Below are 16,822 nucleotides of genomic sequence, written 5' to 3'. Positions count from 1 at the left end.
GAGGTTTGGTGCTTGGTCCTGTGTGGTGGAGACAGGAGGTCAGTGCTTGGTCCTGTATGGTGGAGACAGGAGGTTTGGTGCTTGGTCCTGTATGGTGGAGGCAGGAGGTTCGGTGCTTGGTCCTGTGTGGTGGAGACAGGAGGTTTGGTGCTTGGTCCTGTGTGGTGGAGACAGGAGGTCAGTGCTTGGTCCTGTGTGGTGGAGACAGGAGGTCAGTGCTTGGTCCTGTGTGGTGGAGACAGGAGGTTTGGTGCTTGGTCCTGTGTGGTGGAGACAGGAGGTCAGTGCTTGGTCCTGTATGGTGGAGACAGGAGGTTTGGTGCTTGGTCCTGTATGGTGGAGGCAGGAGGTTCGGTGCTTGGTCCTGTGTGGTGGAGACAGGAGGTTTGGTGCTTGGTCCTGTGTGGTGGAGACAGGAGGTCAGTGCTTGATCCTGTGTGGTGGAGACAGGAGGTCCGGTGCTTGGCTCCTGTGTGGTGGAGACAGGAGGTCAGTGCTTGGTCCTGTGTGGTGGAGACAGGAGGTTTGGTGCTTGGTCCTGTGTGGTGGAGACAGGAGGTCAGTGCTTGGTCCTGTATGGTGGAGACAGGAGGTTTGGTGCTTGGTCCTGTATGGTGGAGGCAGGAGGTTCGGTGCTTGGTCCTGTGTGGTGGAGACAGGAGGTTTGGTGCTTGGTCCTGTGTGGTGGAGACAGGAGGTCAGTGCTTGGTCCTGTGTGGTGGAGACAGGAGGTTTGGTGCTTGGTCCTGTGTGGTGGAGACAGGAGGTCCGGTGCTTGGCTCCTGTGTGGTGGAGACAGGAGGTCGGGTGCTTGGTCCTGTATGGTGGAGGCAGGAGGTTCGGTGCTTGGTCCTGTGTGGTGGAGACAGGAGGTCTGGTGCTTGGTCCTGTGTGGTGGAGACAGGAGGTCAGTGCTTGGTCCTGTGTGGTGGAGACAGGAGGTTTGGTGCTTGGTCCTGTGTGGTGGAGACAGGAGGTCAGTGCTTGGTCCTGTATGGTGGAGACAGGAGGTTTGGTGCTTGGTCCTGTATGGTGGAGGCAGGAGGTTCGGTGCTTGGTCCTGTGTGGTGGAGACAGGAGGTTTGGTGCTTGGTCCTGTGTGGTGGAGACAGGAGGTCAGTGCTTGGTCCTGTGTGGTGGAGACAGGAGGTTGGCATCAGAGGAGCGACGGCTGCGGGAAGGTGCATTGTAGTGGAGCAGGTCGATGAGGTAGGAGGGGGCCTGGTTATGGAGGGCTTTGTGAGTGTGGAGAAGGACTTTGAATTGGTTTGGTTTAAGTACAGGGAGCCAGTGGAGGTTCTGGAGGACAGGGGTGATGTGGTCTCAGAACCAGTGATCCCTGTGTTAGTAGGCTGGTAGGTTGCCCTTCATAAAGTTAATAATAATAATTTAGTTTGTATATTCATCTGGAGAGGCAGATCTGAAAAAACTTCACAGATAAACCACTATTGTGAATCCAAAGGAGTTGAATCAAGTGCAACTGGACTTGGTATATATCCGTGAAGACGTTTCGCCTCTCATCCAAGAGGCTTCCTCAGTTCGGGCCTTTCTGACTAGACCAAGCTAGTCTGACTGGCTGCTGATGAGACTCAGAATTTATCCTCTAGGAGTCGTTGTCAGAGCTATTGATGTCCATGGCTCTTTGTGTCCCGATGTTTACCAACGCCCGTCGCTAACAGAGCCATAGATATGAGTGGCTCTTTTGTGTACCGATGTTTGGCCGCGCCTGTCGCGGGAGCTATTGATTTGCATTTGTTTAGCAGCAACGGTGGTTGGGGGTGTTAGTTTCGACTTCACTGTTCAGTGGTCATGAGAGTGGTTGGAGCTGTTAGTGAGCGACTGTTGTTCCTGGAGGCTAGGCTTCTTGAGTCTTCTGGGTAGAGATGAAAGGACGGCATTGTAAGTGGGCGATAGGTGGTGTCGCAGACCTCCTCCTCTGTTGAGGGAGGGTTTTTCCAGTTTCACATAGATGGCCTCCTTCACCCCTCTTTCAAACCATCTATCTTCTCTGTCCAAAATGTGTACCTTGCTGTCCTGGAAGGAGTGTGTCTTCTCCTTTAGGTGTAGATAGACTGCTGAGTCTTGTCCTGAGGAGTTTGGCCTTCTGTGTTGGACCATCCGTTTGTGTAGTGATTGTTTGGTTTCTCCTATGTATAGGTCAGTGCAATCCTCATTGCATTGTACAGCATACACCAGATTGCTTTTCCGGGTGTGTGGTACACGGTCTTTGGGATGAACCAGTCTTTGTCGGAGTGTGTTGCTGGGTTTGAAGTATACCGGGATGTGGTGTTTGTTGAAAATTCTCCTGAGTTTCTCTGAGACCCCAGAAACATACGGGATGACTGTGCTATTCCTTCTGTTCCTTTTCTCCTCGTCGCTCACCTGGTTGGTCTTTTTGGACCGTGTTGCAGTCTTCACAAAGGTCCAACTGGGGTAGCCACAGGTTTTTAAAGCTTCCCTCAGGTGTTTGTGTTCTTCTTGTTGGGCCTGAGTGCTGCTGGGCACATTGTCAGCTCTGTGTTGCAGAGTTCTGATGACGCTCAGTTTGTGTTCCAGCGGGTGGTGTGAGTCGAAAAGTAGATATTGGTCTGTGTGTGTAGGTTTCCTGTAAACCCCAATGTGGAGGCTCCTGTCTTCCCCAATGTGGACGTCCCAGTCCAAGAAGGGCAAACTGTTGTTCTTTACATCTTCCCTTGTGAACTTAATGTTCTTGTCCACTGAGTTGATGTGTTTGGTAAATGCTTGCACCTCTTGTGTTTGGATTTTGACCCATGTGTCGTTCACATATCTGAACCAGTGGCTCGGAGGTGTTCCTCTGAAGGAGTTCAGGGCCCTGTGTTCTACCTCTTCCATATATAAGTTGGCCACAATGGGTGATACTGGTGAGCCCATTGCACAGCCGTGTTTCTGTCTGTAAAACTGGCCCCTGAATTGGAAATACGTAGTGTTCAGGCAAAGGTCCAGTAGTTGGCAAATCTGGTCTGGGCTGAGGTTGATCCTATTGTGGAGGGTGTCGTCCCGTAGCAAACGTTGCCTCACAGTTTCCAAAGCCTCCATGGTTGGGATGCAGGTGAATATCGAGGTCACGTCGTAGGATACCATGGTTTCATCCGGTTCCAGTTTTACACCTTGGACCTTGTCCACGAAGTCAATGGAGTTTTGGATATGGTGAGGTGTTTCGCCCACGAAAGGGGTCAAGATGTTGGCTATATGTTTGGCAATGTTGTACGTGACTGAGTTTATGCTGCTGACGATGGGCCTGAGGGGGGTTCCATCTTTATGGATCATAGGGAGTCCATATATGCATGGAATGTTATCTTGATGGTAGAGACGGTGGTATTGTATCCGATCAATGGTTCCTCCTTTCTGTAGTTTCTGTAGGTACTCTATTATTCTCCTCTTGTAACCACTAGTAGGATCGCGTCTCAGAGGTTCATAGGTGTCGGTGTCGCTGAGTAATGACGTGATCTTGGCATGGTAGTCTGTGGTGTTGAGGATAACCGTGCATCTCCCCTTATCTGCTGGAAGGATAGTGATGTTTTCGTCCTTGCTCAGGGCTGTCATGGCTTTCCTTTCCTCCATGGTTAGGTTGGAAGGAGGGAGTTTCGCATTGGACAGAGCTGCTGATACCTTTAACCTGAGCTGTTCCGTCTCGGTTTCCGTTAGCTTGTTTTTCCTTATGGCTGATTCTGTGGATGTGATGAGGTCAACTATAGGTAGTTGTTTGGGTGTCATGGCGAAGTTCAGTCCTTTGGCTAAGACCTCCTTCTCTGATTGTGAAAGTACCTTGTCCGACAGATTCTTGATCCATCTGTTCTGCGTTCTGTTTTGTGTGGGATGTTCTGTCTTTTGTCTCCAGGTAAGTATTTCTGCATGGCTAGTGTTGTTGGTTCATCGCTGTAAGTTTTGAAACTTCCTTGTCTGCCTTTCTTTGGTTTTGTGGTGTTGAGATAGTTGGGCTTTCTTGGTGAAATCAGTGATTCTATCTAAGACTGCACCAGGCAAGTGGGATGTTATTTGCTGGAGTAGTTGGTCAGAGTTCTCCTTCAGTCCTTCAATAGTGAAACGGACCTGTCTCACTCTTTCATCAGGAGTTGATTCTGTGCCTTCTCTATGATTCTGTCTGCTCTATGTCCTTTCATTGTGGTACACAGGCGCAGGCTAGTGGGTATGAGCCTGTGTTGTCTGCATCTCAGATTGAATCGCAAGTGGTTTCTGTAGTCTGCAATCTTCCGAGCCATCCTTTCATATTCCCTCACCCTTTTAAGGGTGTCAGACCCAAATTGTTCCGCAACATGTCTGTGAATGTTCTCATTCATCCAGGTCATGGTTATCCAAAGGAGTTGAATCAAGTGCAACTGGACTTGGTATATATCCGTGAAGACGTTTCGCCTCTCATCCAAGAGCTTCCTCAGTTCGTGCCTTTCTGACTAGACCAAGCTAGTGGCGAAACGTCTTCACGGATATAAACCAAGTCCAGTTGCACTTGATTCAACTCCTTTGGATAACCATGACGACCTGGATGAATGAGAACATTCACAGACACTATAGTGAAATAAAAAAGAAGATATATCATAAAATAAAAAGTAAGAAGGTAGTTGTACAGCTTGATTTAACTGTGCAGTATTAACGCAACATATGAACATATGTTCATGTTTTGCTACACATAAAATGACACTAATACATAAAACTGTGAGAAGACGTGATTTCTGGAATTCAACAAAAGCAGTTCAGAGCGAGGACTAATGTCTTCACACCCAGCCAGGACTTGTTTTCTGAGACAGGGTGTGTGTACTCAGAGACGGTGTGTGTTTCAGAGACAGGGTGTGTGTACTCAGAGACAGGGTGTGTGTACTCAGAGACAGGGTGTGTGTATTCAGAGACAGGGTGTGTGTACTCAGAGACAGGGTGTGTGTATTCAGAGACAGGGTGTGTGTATTCAGAGACAGGGTGTGTGTGTTCAGAGACAGGGTGTGTGTATTCAGAGACAGGGTGTGTGTATTCAGAGACAGGGTGTGTGTATTCAGACACAGGGTGTGTGTATTCAGAGACAGTGTGTACTCAGAGACAGGGTGTGTGTTTTCAGAGACAGGGTGTGTGTTTTCAGAGACAGGGTGTGTGTTTTCGGTGACAGGGTGTGTGTATTCAGAGACAATGTACAAGTAGTAATATGTACAGATTTCTATTCAAGTAGTAGTATGTACAGATATCTATTTAAGTAGTAATATGTACATGTTTCTATTCAAGTAGTAATATGTACAGGTTTCTATTTAAGTAGTAATATGTACAGGTTTCTATTCAAGTAGTAATATGTACAGGTTTCTATTCAAGTACTAATATGTACAGGTGTGTGTGTGTGTATATATATATATATATGTGTGTGTGTGTGTGTGTGTGTGTGTGTGTGTGTATGTATATATATATAGGGCAGGATTTTTGGGGGGGGGGATTTCCCCTTCCCCCCCCAGTTGTATCTGGGTAGTTACCCCACTCTTGCGGGTGTGAAAGGCTGTGGTGGTGATCAGTGTTCTCGGGGATCTCTGACTGTGTCGGAGGTCTTCCAGATAGCAGGGAGCAGTAAAGGACGGGAGGTTCCTGCTACACCCTGTTATCTGGGGGACATGGTCAAATTAAAGCTTGTTTACCATCCAGCGCGCCAGTCAAGGCCCTCGGCTGTTATTAAGCCGTGGCGGCAGCAGACACGGAGTCGGGTGAGGCAGACAACACCAGAAATAACAGATAAGAAGGAATTCAGCAGTCGCAGGAAAACCACCTGGAGCAGCTGTTGTTCTCTGGGTCGGAGAGCAGCTGTGCTCATCACTGCTTCTGCACATGAGGTGTCCATGTTGTAGACACCGTCATGGTGCAGCAGGGCTTCAGTAGGAGCACAGTGAGCTGTTACACATGTGGTGTCCATGTTGTAGACACCGTCATGGTGCAGCAGGGCTTCAGTAGGAGCACAGTGAGCTGTTACACATGTGGTGTCCATGTTGTAGACACCGTCATGGTGCAGCAGGGCTTCAGTAGGAGCACAGTGAGCTGTTACACATGTGGTGTCCATGTTGTAGACACCGTCATGGTGCAGCAGGGCTTCAGTAGGAGCTGTTACACATGTGGTGTCCATGTTGTAGACACCGTCATGGTGCAGCAGGGCTTCAGTAGCAGCACAGTGAGCTGTTACACATGTGGTGTCCATGTTGTAGACACCGTCATGGTGCAGCAGGGCTTCAGTAGCAGCACTCTGAGCATTAAAGAACCTGACCATGAAGTTCCGTCCAGGTAGCACAAGATTCACACTGCTGGATATAAAGACACTCACACTTCCTGTAGTGATGTGGATTCCAGGTGTGTGTGTGTGTGTGTGTGTGTGTGTGTGTGTGTGTGTGTGTGTGTGTGTGTGTGTGTGTGTGTGTAACAGGGCATTGTCTAACAGAGTAAATATGCTTTGGTGACCTACCTTTTATTAAACGACATTAGCAAATGGATCATAACCCAAATAGCAAAATTGCTGTGGTCCAGACCCGTCCCAAAGGCCCACATCTGATTCGCATATTTGGGCCATATTTGCTTATACATGTGGGCCATTTCAGGCTCACATCCATTTTGTCAGGGTCAGAAGAAGACCACCAGTGCCGCATCACTGCCTGAAGTGGCCCACATCCGGATGCTGTCTGGGCAGGGAACAGCAGGTGATTATTTATCATTATTCGCTCTACATTGCTTGAGGCTCAACAACATCTCTACGTGAAGCTGTTCTGGTGTTGGGACGGAGCGTTGCCGCTAGTTAGCATCTTAGCATCTTAGCTCACCTGAGTCTTCAGCTGATGACTGTTCTGGTGTTGGGACGGGGCGTTGCCTCTAGTTAGCATGTTAGCATCTTAGCTCATCTGAGTCTTCAGCTGATGACTGTTCTGGTGTTGGGACAGGGCGTCGCCGCTAGTTAGCATCTTAGCATCTTACCTCATCTGAGTCTTCAGCTGGTGACTGTTCTGGTGTTGAGACGGGGCGTTGCCGCTAGTTAGCATCTTAGCATCTTAGCTCATCTGAGTCTTCAGCTGGTGACTGTTCTGGTGTTGAGACGGGGCGTTGCCGCTAGTTAGCATCTTAGCATCTTAGCTCATCTGAGTCTTCAGCTGATGACTGTTCTGGTGTTGGGACAGGGCGTCGCCGCTAGTTAGCATCTTAGCATCTTAGCTCATCTGAGTCTTCAGCTGGTGACTGTTCTGGTGTTGAGACGGGGCGTCGCCGCTAGTTAGCATCTTAGCATCTTAGCTCATCTGAGTCTTCAGCTGGTGACTGTTCTGGTGTTGAGACGGGGCGTTGCCGCTAGTTAGCATCTTAGCATCTTAGCTCATCTGAGTCTTCAGCTGATGACTGTTCTGGTGTTGGGACAGGGCGTTGCCGCTAGTTAGCATCTTAGCTCATCTGAGTCTTCAGCTGATGACTGTTCTGGTGTTGAGACGGGGCGTTGCCGCTAGTTAGCATCTTAGCATCTTAGCTCATCTGAGTCTTCAGCTGATGACTGTTCTGGTGTTGGGACGGGGCGTTGCTGCTAGTTAGCATGTTAGCATCTTAGCTCACCTCAGTCTTCAGCTGGTGACTTTTCTGGTGTTGAGACGGGGCGTTGCCGCTAGTTAGCGTCTTAGCATCTTAGCTCACCTGAGTCTTCAGCTGGTGACTGTTCTGGTATTGAGACGGAGCGTTGCCGCTAGTTAGCATGTTAGCTCACCTGAGTCTTCAGCTAGTGACTGTTCTGGTGTTGAGACAGAGTGTTACAGCTAGGTAGCATGTTAGCATGTTAGCTCACCTGAGTCTTCAGCCGGTGACTGTTCTGGTGTTGAGACGGAGTGTTACAGCTAGGTAGCATGTTAGCATGTTAGCTCACCTGAGTCTTCAGCTGGTGACTGTTCTGGTGTTGAGACAGTGTTACAGCTAGGTAGCATGTTAGCATGTTAGCTCACCTGAGTCTTCAGCCGGTGACTGTTCTGGTGTTGAGACGGAGTGTTTCAGCTAGGTAGCATGTTAGCATGTTAGCTCACCTGAGTCTTCAGCTGGTGACTGTTCTGGTGTTGAGACAGAGTGTTACAGCTAGGTAGCATGTTAGCATGTTAGCTCACCTGAGTCTTGAGCCGGTGACTGTTCTGGTGTTGAGACGGAGTGTTACAGCTAGGTAGCATGTTAGCATGTTAGCTCACCTGAGTCTTCAGCTGGTGACTGTTCTATGCACTCCATGCTGACAGCTTTTACAGTGAACATGTTCACTGCCACACCACTGTTGTGTCAGAATTGTTCCTGAGGTGTCATCCCTGTTGTTGGGCCATAGGGGGCGCTGTAGAGTAGTTGAGGTTGTTGACCAGAATCTGTGAATGATTGACACGTTTATATTTTATAGTTGCTCTATTTTCTATGATTTTGTGTGTGTGCGTGCGTGCGTGCGTGCGTGTGTGTTTGTGTGTGTTTGTGTGTGTGTGTGTGTGTGTGTGTGAGTGTGTGTTCACACAGATATACAGAGTTTCCTACTGCTGAACCTGATCTGCTGTCCAACACATCGTTGGAGCAGTGATACGTGTGGAAGTGAGCTGGAACTGTAAGAGGTGTGCGGTGGGACGGAGAGCCAGATAACAGAAGATCCTCTTCTCTCCCTCCAGGTTCCAGGACAGCTCCTCTGCTGCTCCATCCCATGGCTGCCTGATTCATCACACTGTGAGTTGACTGATTTTCTGTGTGTGGTTTGACAGCAGCATGCCCACTTGATTTAAGAGATGCGTCGTATTTCTTCATCTGTCCAAAGTTCAAGCTCTTCACTGTACCAGCTCTCTGTCCATCACCTTGTTTCTGGTCCTGTTCTGGTCCTGGAGGGAAGTGTTCATTGAGTCCCATGTGAGTGCGGTCTCTCTCTGTGGACTAGAGTGTTAGGCTGGGAATAATGTGTTCCCATTACCTTCATCGGTTCTGCTGGTTCCACAAGTGACAACACACCAACACACTCCTACTGGAGCCCCACAACGACAAACCAGCTCACAGCTGCATGATCGACAGGCTAACGTAGCAGTCCAACACAGTCCAACACAGTCCAGCACAGTCCAACACAGTCCACACAGTCCAACACAGTCTAACACAGTCTAACACAGTCCAACACAGTCTAACACAGTCTAACACAGTCCAACACAGTCTAACACAGTCCAACGCAGTCCAACACAGTCTAACACAGTCCAACACAGTCCAACACAGTCTAACACAGTCCAACACAGTCCAACACAGTCCAACACAGTCTTAACACAGTCCAACACAGTCTTAACACAGTCCAACGCAGTCCAACGCAGTCCAACACAGTCCAACACAGTCTAACACAGTCCAACACAGTCCAGCACAGTCCAACACAGTCCAACACAGTCTTAACACAGTCCAACACAGTCTTAACACAGTCCAACGCAGTCCAACACAGTCTAACACAGTCCAACACAGTCTTAACACAGTCCAACACAGTCTTAACACAGTCCAACGCAGTCCAACACAGTCTAACACAGTCCAACACAGTCCAACACAGTCTAACACAGTCCAACACAGTCCAACACAGTCTTAACACAGTCCAACACAGTCTTAACACAGTCCAACGCAGTCCAACACAGTCCAACACAGTCTAACACAGTCCAGCACAGTCCACACAGTCCAACACAGTCTTAACACAGTCCAACACAGTCTTAACACAGTCCAACACAGTCCAACCCAGTCCAACACAGTCCAACACAGTCCAACACAGTCTAACACAGTCTAACACAGTCCAACACAGTCCAGCACAGTCCACACAGTCCAACACAGTCCAACACAGTCCAGCACAGTCCAACACAGTCCACACAGTCCAACACAGTCTAACACAGTCTAACACAGTCCAACACAGTCTAACACAGTCTAACACAGTCCAACACAGTCTAACGCAGTCCAACGCAGTCCAACACAGTCTAACACAGTCCAACACAGTCCAACACAGTCTAACACAGTCTAACACAGTCCAACACAGTCTTAACACAGTCCAACACAGTCTTAACACAGTCCAACGCAGTCCAACACAGTCTAACACAGTCCAACACAGTCCAACACAGTCTAACACAGTCTAACACAGTCCAACACAGTCCAGCACAGTCCACACAGTCCAACACAGTCCAACACAGTCTTAACACAGTCCAACACAGTCTTAACACAGTCCAACGCAGTCCAACACAGTCTAACACAGTCTAACACAGTCCAACACAGTCCAGCACAGTCCACACAGTCCAACACAGTCCAACACAGTCTTAGCACAGTCTAACACAGTCCAACGCGGTCCAACACGGTCTAACACGGTCCAACACAGTCCAACGCAGTCCAACACAGTCTAACGCAGTCCAACGCAGTCCAACACAGTCCAACACAGTCTAACGCAGTCCAACGCAGTCCAACGCAGTCTAACACAGTCTAACGCAGTCCAACACAGTCCAACACAGTCTAACACAGTCTAACGCAGTCCAACACAGTCCAACACAGTCCAACACAGTCCAGCACAGTCCACACAGTCCAACACAGTCTTAACACAGTCTAACACAGTCCAACGCAGTCCAACACAGTCTAACACAGTCCAACGCAGTCCAACACAGTCCAACACAGTCTAACACAGTCTAACACAGTCCAACGCAGTCCAACACAGTCCAACACAGTCCACACAGTCCAACACAGTCTTAACACAGTCCAACACAGTCTTAACACAGTCTAACACAGTCCAACGCGGTCCAACACGGTCTAACACAGTCCAACACAGTCCAACACAGTCCAACACAGTCTAACACAGTCCAACGCAGTCCAACACAGTCCAACACAGTCCAACACAGTCCAACGCAGTCCAACACAGTCTAACACAGTCCAACGCAGTCCAACACAGTCTAACACAGTCCAACGCAGTCCAACACAGTCCAACACAGTCTAACACAGTCTAACACAGTCTAACGCAGTCCAACACAGTCCAACGCAGTCCAACACAGTCTAACACAGTCCAACGCAGTCCAACACAGTCCAACACAGTCTAACACAGTCTAACACAGTCCAACGCAGTCCAACACAGTCCAACGCAGTCCTACACAGTCCAACACAGTCTAACACAGGCTCCTAGGCAGCTTCATATCCACACCTGAGCACCTGTGGAGAGGAGCAGCTGGCTCTCATTGAGACGCTGCTGCTCCTCTCATTGAGACGCTGCTGCTCCTCTCATTGAGACTCTGCAGCTTCTCTCACTGAGACGCTGTTCTCCCCCCTGTGCTCTGGGAGGCGCTACAGGAGCCTCAGAGCCCGCACTACCAGGTTCAAAAACAGCTTCTTTCCCCAAGCTGTTGCCCACCTGAACCTGGCCACCCACTGAATGTCGGTAGATATTTTAAATATTTTGTACTCCAGCTCTTTTTTTCTTTTTCTTTTTTAACTTATTGTTATCTTTTGGTCTTCATGTGTGTGTATCTTATACTGTGTTTGCTGTGTTTGTCTGTGTCTGTCCTGCAGTCTGGTGAAGCCACAGCCCTCATTTCATGTTTAACATGTGCCTGCACATTGTTTTTAATGACAATAGAATTGAATTGAATTGAATGTTAGCACTGTTACTGGTAAAGATTTACCGATACAGTTCCCATCACGATACAAGTGTCCTGACTCGATATATTTTGATATGTTATGATACTATAAACACTGTGATATGCCACAATATGTTTTTCAACAGTTAAGAAAATGAAATTAGCTCAGCGTGCGTCTAATCAGAGTAATCGGTCGTAGCTAGTTTCACTCTTGCAACTGCTACCTAGTGGTCAGAGGTGGAACTACACAACGAAGCAGAGACAACGACATGTCTCCTCGTGTGTCATCTTTACAATCCATACATTTTTTTTAAACTGGATGAAGTATATTTCTTTATCCTTTTAACAAGTTAAATACACAAGGCCACGTGTTAGATGACAGGCAGTTAAGCCGTCCTTTGTCACCCGTCTCGTCTCGTCCCGGTGCCGGTCTGAGCATCTTCTTCCTGATCCCACGGGGCCCGTGCCTCGGTGGTGACGGCACCACACAGCAGGTGTGTGGTTTAATGTCGTCTGGCTTGACAAACGGTTTGTTTGCTGCTGGTGGATCAGGAGCAGATGGGTGCTGAACACCACCTGGAGGAGAACCAAACGTCTTGTCTCGCTTCGTAAGAAACATAAAGGGATTAGGAAACCTCAGAGCGAGGTGAGGACAGACCCTGTGGAAGTTCCCTGCATACTCCACCGTGTCGTCACCCGGTCAAGCTCTGTGGGTCTGTGTGATGTGTGAGATGTGTTGGGAGCTGGTCTGTTGTTGGACATTGTTGTCGCTGAGAAAAAGCCACAAGTGGTGAAGCAGATGGTTGAAACCTCAGATGTGATTCATGTTTGAGGCATTCTCATAGACCAACATTTATATCATTATGTGTGCATGTGAGTATGTGAGTGTGTTCTGACGTGTTGTGTGTGTATGTGTGTGAGTTGGTGTTTGTATGTGTGCCTGTGTGTGTGTATTTCTGTGCTCAGTGGGATTCCATCCGTCTCCCTGTGGGCTGCCCACAAATCATCGCTTTTGACAGGCTGACAGACAGACAAGTATACATACTTTCTCACAAAAATCACATTAAGAAATGTATTTTCATATGGTGTGGAGGTGTTGTCACACACACACACACACACACACACACACACACACAGCACTAGAGAACGTTCCCTTTGCCATTGTCAATTATTGTAGAGTAGTGAGATGAGCGGGCAGCAGCAAAGGCAGCTTGGTGAAGGCCAGTAGATGGACAGTAGATGGACAGTACGTGGGCAGAGAGAGAGAGATTGGAAAGATGGGGGGGTTTAGTGAGAGACAGAATTCAGAGAAGAGACACTCAGGGCAAGCTCCTGCTTCTTCCATAATGCATCAGTCTCACGACCTCCCATAAAGCATTGCAAATTACATCATCAAACCCCACTTTCATCGAACCCATTCTCCCCACTTTCAACCGGTTTCCACCAAGTTTTGCAGTTGCATACATTTTCTCTTTAATGCTTTCTTGTGTGTATTGTGCCGTTTTGTGGGTTTTCTTCTCCCCATCTCGTCTGACAGAAACAACATGTTGGTGCCATAGACAGAATAAGAAAGATGAACATAGCGTCTGTGAATCCACCCATTGATTTCTGAAGAGGCATTTTGAAGCCTGAAGTTTGACTTTATGCTCAGTAGCTTGTCAGTCACTGGAGCTAGAGAATCCAAATGTGGGCCGTGGGGTGGAGTGTATGCAGGGCTGGGGTGGAATGTAGGCGGAGCTGGGGCGGAATGTAGGTGAAGCTGGGGCGGAGTGTATGCAGGGCTGGGGCGGAGTGTAGGTGAAGCTGGGGCGGAGTGTATGCGGGGCTGGGGTGGAGTGTATGCAGGGCTGGGGTGGAATGTAGGCGGAGCTGGGTTGGAGTGTATGCAGGGCTGGGGCGGAGTGTAGGCGGAGCTGGGATGGAGTGTATGCAGGGCTGGGGTGGAGTGTAGGCGGAGCTGGGGCGGAGTGTAGGCAGAGCTGGGGTGGTACCTCGGTGGCAGACAGACCTGTCAGTCAAGGCGGAGAGACCCCCAACATGCCAGTTTTTTAATCCTTAATATCTTCTTAACAGAATATCTTACACTGGACCAGAGGTTTCTGGAGGCGTCCTTCTAGTGGCTGTGGGGGAGCTGCAACTTAATGCACTTCCTTCATTGACTGTGGCTATAAGCCCTGGTGGTCGCTGCTTGGAACCAACACGGCAGTCTACAGTTTTCTGTACACACAGGTAGACTTTGTCTCCACTTTCCCATCATGGCGTCTCTTCCCCTGATTTAAACCCAAGGACAAACCACTGTTAACTCACGAGAACACTTCCTCTTCTCTCTCAACCTAAACCACCTTACCAAATTCTGAGCGATCCAGTTTTATATCTGAGGAAGAGAGGCCGGGTGATGTGAACCTTGATCTGCAAATGAAGACAAAGTCTCTGGTCAAAGAAAACTCTAGACTGCTGTGTTGATTCTCAACGCGACTGTCAGTACAAGCATCCTTTCACATGATCATTTTTCATTTGATTGACTGTTGGGGATAAGTTGTTGCCTCAAGTGAAGGAGTTCAAGTATCTCGGGGTCTTGTTCACGAGTGAGGGTAGGATGGAGCGGGAGAGTGACAGGTGGATTGGTGCAGCATCAGCAGTAATGGGGACGTTGTACCGGACCGTTGTGGTGAAGAAGGAGCTGAGCCAGAAGACAAAGCTCTCAGTTTACCAGTCAGTCTTCGTTCCAGCCCTCACCTATGGTCATGAGCTTTGGGTAGTGACCGAAAGGGTGGGATCGTGGATACAAGCGGCTGGATTGAGTTTTCCTCCGTAGGGTGTCTGGGCTCAGCCTTAGAGATAGGGTGAGGAGCTTGGACATCTGGAGGGAGCTCGGAGTAGAGCCACTGCTCCTTCACATCGAAAGGAGCCAGTTGAGATGGTTCAGGCATCTGATCAGGATGCCTCCTGGGTGCCTTCCTTTGGAGGTTTACTGGGCACATCCAACTGGGAGGAGACCCCGGGGTAGACCCAGAAATCGCTGGAGGGACTACATGTCCAGTCTGGGCTGGGAACGCCTTGAGATCCTCCAGGAGGAGCTGGAGGGGGTTGCTGGGGAGAGGGACGTCTGGAGTGTCCTACTTAGCTTGCTGCCACCGCGATCCCACCCCGGAGAAGCGGCTGGAGATGAAGGAATGAATGACTGTTAATATTAGCTGAGTTGTCGATTAGGTCAGGAACTGAGTGGCTGTACCAAACCAAAATGAATTCAGATCACCTGCAAGAAGGTTTAAAATAGCCTTCAGCATTCCTGCATTCTTCTTTCTTGTAACAACACACACGCACGCACGCACACGCACGCACGCACACACACACACACACACACACACACACACACACACACATACACACACATAGTGATGATATCACAGTTCATGCTGGTTTCATGTCACAATTCACTCAGTTTTAGACTCTAAAATCAAAACTGGGAGGAGAGAGAAATCCATGGCAACAGAAGGAGTGTGTGTGTGTGTGTGTGTGTGTGTGTGTGTGTGTGTGTGTGTGTGTGTGTGTGTGTGTGTGTGTGTGTGTGTGTGTGTGTGTGCACTACTTCAGAGAGGATCAGCTATTTATTCCTCACATCAATAGTTTTTGGGGAGCAGTGTGTTGTGTTGTGTTGTCTTGTGTTGTGTTGTGCTTGCCGTGGACTTTCACTTCCCTCCATGTTTATGCAACACATCCTGATGACAAATATGTGCGGTGCCTGAGAGTCGTGTGTTGGAACGACTGGGTTCGGTGGTGATGAACGTACCCCACATTAGCACATTAGCGCATTAGAATCGTTACATAAGGCAGGTTACGTAACGACAGCGAGGCAGAAATAGCAGTCTGTGATTTGGCTGAGGGCCACGAGTGAGACGGCTCCTCTGTTGGAGAACACTCCTGTCAGCAGAATGAGAGAGTAGTGTCCTCTTCACATGTGTTAGGGGTGAAGGATGGGTGGAGGAGTGAAGGATGGGTGGAGGATTACGGAACCCCGGGACACGTTCATCGTTTAAGAGGATTCTCCCACTTTCCCTGACGCGCCTCAGCTCATGGCGGGGTGTTTTGTCTAATGATGTGAAACACCACAAAGAATTATGACAAGCTAAAGTCACACAACAGGTTGTGTTTCCCGGTCTCCAACTGCAAACACGCTCGTCTGAGCTGGTGCACCAACGTTGTGTTGGAGGAGGTTTTAGAGGGAAAGGGGAATGACACCCGAATTGAATGAAGGCTAAAAGAAAAGTAAAATCTTCCTTCACGTTTCGTATTTTTCATGTGATTCACACTTGGGAAGATCCACTTCCAAATTCCTGGAATGTGACCAGGATCGGATGAAAACAACCCCCCCCTTTCCCCCCCCTCAATTGTATCCGGCCAATTACCCCACTCTTCTGAGCCGTCCCGGTCTCTGCTCCACCCCCTCTGCTGATCCAGGAGGGCTGCAGACTACCACATGTCTCCTCCTCTCATACATGTGGAGTCACCAGCCGCTTCTTTTCACCTGACAGCGAGGAGTTTCACCAGGGGGACATAGTGCATGGGAGGATCACGCTATTTCCCCCAGTTCCTCCTCCCCCCTGACCGACCAGAGGAGGCGCTAGTGCAGCGACCAGGACGCGTACCCACATCCGGCTTCCCAGCCACAGGGACGCCCGACCAAGCTGGAGGTAACATTCGAACCGGCGATCCCCGTGTTGGTAGGTGTAATGATCCGTGCCCTCTGGCTATGTTAACTTATAACATTAATGAAGCAAGGACGACTTCTCTCGTGCTGGGTGTTTATTCATCGACCGGATCCCGACTTTGTTACGTACATCACGTGACTTTGTTGTGGCGCTACGGAAAGCCGTAAGGGACATTAGCAAATCAAATATTACTAGCAAATATTACATCTCCCTTTTTCTGAAAAGTGCTGCTTTCTCTGCAGAGATACAGATCACATTGAGCACGTTTATAAGCGAATACAATCTTAATAAGAAAGAATATGAAAGTGGAACTCTTATATAACTGGGCTGCAACAAAGTAGTGTAAAACATTTCCTTCACTGTCTAAATGTGACACCATAATAACATTTCATCTTTTTTTTTTCATTTCATTACTGGTAACTGCAAACAGCAGGTAGGTACATCAGGTAAGTGAACGCTGTAAATATTTCTTTTCAAAACATAGCAGGTATAGTACAGGTTGGTGTAAAATTCTCTTTTTTA

At 48.7% G+C, this 16,822-nt stretch overlaps 1 protein-coding gene across 2 annotated transcripts in view; it reads left to right on the top strand.

The window, feature by feature from the left end:
* The window catches only part of peak1 (pseudopodium-enriched atypical kinase 1), a 155,836-nt gene that overhangs the window by 90,143 nt on the left and 48,871 nt on the right, over positions 1-16,822 (top strand). Inside the window, exon 4 of one of the 2 annotated variants that reach the window (XM_056281848.1) lies at positions 8,649-8,703. The gene's annotated coding sequence lies outside the window, so the exon portion shown is untranslated. Of the gene's footprint in view, positions 1-8,567; positions 8,704-16,822 lie in introns of those variants that run through there. The other variant, XM_056281849.1, reaches the window with a different exon arrangement.

Source organism: Lampris incognitus, chromosome 6 (genome assembly GCF_029633865.1).
Source record: "Lampris incognitus isolate fLamInc1 chromosome 6, fLamInc1.hap2, whole genome shotgun sequence".
Lineage (NCBI taxonomy): Eukaryota > Metazoa > Chordata > Actinopteri > Lampriformes > Lampridae > Lampris > Lampris incognitus.
Note: the sequence above shows the minus strand (reverse complement) of the source record. Positions and strands in the feature narration are given on the sequence as shown.